Below are 5,831 nucleotides of genomic sequence, written 5' to 3' on the forward strand. Positions count from 1 at the left end.
AAGTAACCGCTCACCTTGTGGAAGCCATCGCAGTCTGGGGTCTTCTGGGTAGAGCAGCTGAGCCCATTTTAAAGATGAAATACTGAGGTTTGGCAAAGAGCCCCTAGCTAAGCAGGTTTGGGACAGATAATCAAATCCAAACCGAGAGTCTGCCCTCTTGGGGTTTCCTCAGACTGATGCCCTAAGCCCACTGATACTGGGGAGCCCCCCCCCCCCCCCGAGAGCAGTCAATGGGAGGCCTGGCCAAGTTCTCACCATTTGAGAAGTGATTCTGGAAACACCAGGGAGGCCTCGGTGGGCAGGACAACCAGGGGCAGATGGTTTGACAGCAAAAAACAATAGAAAAGGTCAGGACGTGAAGTCTGTGCTGGTTTCTGGTGTCACCACCTGCCTGGGGACATGGCTGGGTTCCTCAGGGCACCCTGGGTTTTCTCTCCTTTCGTTTTTGTTGTTGTTAATTCTCCCCCAAGGATATTTTTTTTCATTGCTTTTCAGAGAGAGTGGAAAGGAGGAGGGGGAGGGGAGGGTGTGAGAGGCACGTCGATAGGTTGCCTCCCCCAAGAGCCCCGACGGGGGCCGGGATCGAACCCGCAATCCAGGTACGTGCCCTTGACCGAGAATCGAGCCTGCGACCTTCCCGTGCACAGGCCGGCGCCCTGACCGCTCGGCCCCACCAGCCAGGGCGCTGGTCTCCTCTTGCAAAGGCGGCCACGGCCCTGGCTCAGGCTTCTGGTGGGAGGTAAAACCGTGTGGCCCAAGGCTTTGGAGCAAAGCCTGACCTAGGGAGACGATTCAATGACTGGTGGTTTTCCCCCCACAGGTATTACTTCTCTGTAGAACCGGAATGGGGGCCCCTGTGTGACAAGCCCACCTCTGTGCCGGCCGAGGGGGGACCTGGAGGCTGGCAGGGCTGCACTGGCCTGCACAGGAGCAGCGTGGGCCCGAGCCGCCCGGGCAGAGGCCTGGGCTCCGGCAGCCGAGCCGAGCAGAGCTGTGGAGCCAGGGCCGTGTGCGCCCGTCTGCGCCCGTCTGCGCCCGTCTGCGCCCACCCGGGGAGGCTCTGCTGCCCTTGAGCTCCCGCCCATCCTGCCGGCCTGGGGACGGAGCCTGGGGATAAAGCAGGTGCTTGGTGCAGGTTCCCCCGCTGGCCTGAGTCCAAGGACCTCAGGACACTCAGACACCCTCAGGGAACAAGATGTAGAGAAACCAGGGGTCGGGGAGAGGAGGCCCGGGAGGAGGTCACGCTGTTCCCCTGTCATTATTTATTACCTGGCGTAAAACAGGAAAATTAAAATGTGCGTGCTTCTGGCAGCTTAATGGAATCGAATGCTTCAGAAAAATGAAGCTGGGGACGGGGGCAGTTAAGGAGCGATTTTGGAGATGGCCGTGTGGCAGGAGCGAGCCTCAGCTCCCGCCGGGAGGAGCCCCTCATGCGGGTGGGGCGGATGCTGCAGGTGAGCGGGGTGCAGGGCCTGGCTCGGGGGTGCGGGGCAGGAGGCCGGCCCACCCCGCCCGGCGCGGGCAGTCAGGCGCGTGGGGGGAGAACCAGACTCCAAAGGCACGTTCCTGGGAAGGACGGAATGTTCCGGAGGGCAGGGACAGATGCCAGGACGCTCGGCTGCGGGGAGCCAAGCCCGAGTCAGCCGCCTGCAGGGGACGGCAGGGGGTGCGGAGGAGTCGGGGAGCGAGGGGGCTGGGGCAGGGCGCAGCCAGGCCCACGGGCGCCGAGGGCGTGCAGAATCCTGTGAGCCCTGGAAACGAACGGACGGCTCCAAACTGGACAAAGAAAGCGGTGAGGTCCATGTTAACAATACTTCCAAAGCCAAAGTAAGAAAATGTTGCCCAGAAAACGTGCAAAGCAAAACGCAGGCCTGAGGGCGCTCGTGCGTAGATGCTGCAGGCGCCCGGGAAGCAGGGCCGGGCCTGGCTGGAAGGAGCCTCCGTCCCCAGGACGTGACGCCTACAAGTGGGAGCCTGGTGGCCCGGCCGGCGCGGCTCAGGTGGCTGGGCATCACCCGGGCTCTGAAAGGCTCCCGTTCGATTCCTGGTCGGGCCCAGGCTCGGGGCGCAGGCTCGGCCCCCCAGGGGGTGTGTGGCTGGGAGCCTATCCATGTTTCTCTCTCATCGTGGCTGTTTCTCTCTCCCTCTCCTTGCCTTTCTCTCTAACATCAATAAAAACATTTTTTTAAAGAGATGCAGTGAATTATTTTAACTTCCTGAGCCCATTGCTCTCACTTGAAGGTCGGGAGGGATAAAAGCAGCGAGGCCGATTTGAAGGTGAGAGGGGGAGACTCCGACTCTGGCTAAGCGTCCAGCGTCCAGTGTCCAGCGTCCAGAGTCCAGCCAGCGCTGTTATCACCAACTGGAAACTCCGTTTTCGGCTCTGGGGACCCAGAGCAGGCAGAACTGTCCCCTGTGGATCCATCCCTGCCATGGGGGACCTTCCGGCTCCTCCCCAAAGTCTCTGGAAAACATGTCCTTCGATGGTTGGGGCACCACTTGCCCGAAGCCCACCTGCCAAAGTTCCCGCCCAACGGGGCGTGAAAAGATCTTCAGGGAAATAAACCGCCCACCTCTCCGGGCTCCACGAGAGCGGCGAAGGCCCCGGACAAAGGGCCAGACAAGGCCAGAGGGCGGGGGGGGAGCCTGGCTTCCGGGCCACCGTGAGGTTTCACACACACGGGAGTAAAAATACCTGAATAGACTCTACATCCTCGTGGGGACGGCAGGCGGGGCTTGTCCCTGAAACCCCAGGAGGCTCCTTAAGCACCGACAGCTGCTGGGGCCGGGCCGGCGGGAGGAGGGACCTGCCTCGCCGGGACTCAGGCCAGGGAACCGGCGACGGCTGGGGGGAGGCGGCGAGTGCGGGGGGACAGGCCCAGGTTCCCCGCCGGTCAGCACTGCGCGCTCCGTGTAGGAACAAGCAGCACACGGGGAGGAAAACGCCTGAGCCTCCATTTCCTCCTGTGTGGGCCCCAGGAGAGAGGCGGGGTGACAACGGCGGCCCGAGGCCGACCGGCGCTGCTGGGTGACCGGCCCTACACCGTGTCTGTCCTCGGGGGCCTCCAGGGGACAGCCAGTCAGCAGTTCCACCCCTGCGACTGCCCAGGAGAGACGAAGCCGTGTCCACGGAAACTGGTGCGTGAGGCTCACGGAAGCGCTGCCCACGGGCCTTGCAGGTGAGTGAACGCTGCCCACGGGCCTCGCCGGTGAGTGAACACACAGGTGTGCTCGCGACACGCTGGGCTTTCGTCTCTGTCAGAGGAGATCGGGACACGGGGGCGACCACGTGAGGACACAGGGAGGAGCCCCGTCCACGCGCCCCGGAGAGAGGCCTCGGGAGGAGCCAGCCCTGCCCACGCCCGGCTCCCGACGCCCAGCCTCCAGGTCGGGGCGAGAGTCAATGTGTCTTTTAGGCCGTCCAGTCTGTGGTCCTTGTTTCGGTGGCTCGAGGGGACTAACGCGGTGAGGACACAGGAGCCCGGGGACTCTGAAGGGAAGCATGTTGAGTGTGAGAAGCCGTGAGCTCGTCTGGTGCGGGGAACATGGGAGGGTGAGTGTGGGGGACTCTGACCCTGGGTCCCACCCCGCCTGTGGGTCCCGTGTCATTGGCCTTTTTTCCTGCTGGGCTGGGATGTTTGGGGTCTTCAGCCAAGGTCCCCAGCCCAGCCTGGTGTCCGCATTTTGACTAACACCTGTTGACCCAGGTGAGGGTGGCCAGGCCGCGGGAGCCCAGACCCCAGAGGCCCTGATGGAATTGCCGTGTCCCAAACCTACCACAACCCAGAGGAAGTGAGTGGGGGGCAGAGAGAGTGACATGGGCCCTGTGGAGCCCGGAGGGGGGTTTGTTATGTTACTTTGTAGCATTGCTTTCAACCCCATCAGTGTGTCCCCTGCATGGGCTGTGCTTTGTGGACCCAAGATGCACCGGCGGGGAAGCAGGCGGGCTTGGGCCTGGCCGCCCCGGCCTGTCCCCCACTTCCCGAGTCCGCCTCCGTCCAGGGCGGGCCTCAGGCCCTCCGTGGCTTCATTCACGACCGGCGTGGCCAGTTCCTCGTTCGCCCGCTGCTGCCCCGAGTCCCACACGCGCTCTGGGCTGAGCGGAGGTGCAGAGATTTGGGTCTTTTAAAGGAAACCCACCGGGCCCCCATTTCCCTCCCATCCTAGTGCGTTCTGCTCTCCCAGAGCTTTTCAGCTCCCTGAGAATAGCATGTTCGGAGCGAAAAGAGATGGTGAAAACAAGAGAAGAAAATTAAATGTGAAAATTTAATTAACTCCCGCTCTGGCCATTCTCCCCGGAGCCCGTGGAGGGCGGGGGCCACTCAGCCCCAAACAGGAGGAGCCGCAGGCTGGGCGGGATGAGGGCGCCTCTGGGGCGTCTCCCGGGAGCCAGGCATTTGTCCCCCACTCTTCGCTGTCTCTCTTTCATCAGCTTCCACAGGCGCACAGCCGGTGCTCTGTACTTTCCGGAAGGTCCCCTGGCGCCTGCAGCCCCCCGGGGGGCTGTGTGCGTCCCCAGGTCCCCAGGGCGAAGGGCTGGTAGAGGCGATGAAGCCGTTGGTCTTTACGTTTCCAAGGCTGGGGGTGCGGGAGAACTTTGCCTTTTAAACCGCCTCCAGCCATCGCTCTCCAGGAGCCGCATTCCTGAAGAGGGACAGGACACACGTGATCCAGCAACCGCGTCACGAGGGACCCGAAACCACGTCAGCTGGCTGGGGACATTGACAGGGCCCCTGTGCGCCGTCACCCAACACAGGACTGAGTCGCCCTCCCAGTCAAGTGTGAGTACACACACACATGTACACATACACACACACAGGCACACATGCACACGCATGCACACACAGACACACACACACACATGCACAATGCATACACATGCACACGCGTGCACACATGTATGCACACACACAGTGGAATTCTCCGCCCGGAGAGGACCTTCAGGAAAGCTCTGGCATCTCTGGTGTGCGCACGGTGACAAATTTAGACGAGCCCAGCATTTCGGGAAATGTGCTAACTTAACAAACTACCGAGGAGCTCAAAGGCCCCCAAAGGGGAGATAAAGGAGAACCAGAGCTGCGCTCAGGTCAAACCCAGGAAAACATCCCTGACTCAGGCCCCAGGCGCAGCCTCCGAGGCGGCGTAATTTACGGCGGATCAACGCCTCCGGGACCCGTCGTGGGGAAGGATTTTGCTGAGCCAACCGTGTTGCAGGGGGTTTCAGGGCAGCATCTGAATTATTAAAGGGATCCGTCGTTTCCCAGAGTTTTGAAAGCGTTGTTTGTGTACAATTAACATCATATTACAAATTATTTTAAATGATTGCTGCAGGGCCCATGTCCCCTAACACTTTTATTGAACAATATCTTTGTTTCATTAGTTGGAAAAAAAATTACACAACTAGATTCTTTTTTTTAAACCCTGAAAGCCCATTTTTCATCAAATTCAGATTAGCTTTCTTTCTTCATGGGCGAAATTGAAAAGCGGTGCCCAAATTAGCGCCTCGAAACCCAGAGATCCGAGTCCTCCTGACCCCGAGCCGGGCGAGCGGCTGGGCGGCTCCTTGGGGCCTTCTCAGGGCTCAGCTGGGGCGGGCTCGGCTGGGACCTCCCGGTGGCCTTTCGTCCCAGGCTTCTTCCAGGAGTGGTGATCTCAGGAGGCATTTCAAGAGAGAAAGGTGTGCTCAGTGGTTAGAGCTCTGGCCCACGCACCAAAAGGTCTTGGGTTCGATTTCCAGTCAAGGGCACATACCTGGGTTGCAGGGTTGCTCCCTGCCCAGGCAGCTTCAGGAGGGGGAGTGTGTCCTGGGAGGCACCCGAAGGGACAGTGCT

The 5,831-nt window shown here is 60.9% G+C and overlaps 1 long non-coding RNA gene across 1 annotated transcript; it reads left to right on the forward strand.

Moving 5' to 3' along the window:
• The first annotated feature begins 2,673 nt into the window (after positions 1–2,673).
• On the forward strand, positions 2,674–5,264 carry LOC308560361. The gene is made up of 3 exons (XR_013999327.1): positions 2,674–3,179; positions 3,417–3,553; positions 4,433–5,264. It is a non-coding gene; the product is annotated as an uncharacterized lncRNA (long non-coding RNA).
• Positions 5,265–5,831: the final 567 nt, after the last annotated feature.

The sequence above is a fragment of the Miniopterus schreibersii genome (assembly GCF_964146895.1).
Source record: "Miniopterus schreibersii genome assembly, chromosome: 8".
In the NCBI taxonomy this organism is placed as follows: Eukaryota; Metazoa; Chordata; class Mammalia; order Chiroptera; family Miniopteridae; genus Miniopterus; species Miniopterus schreibersii.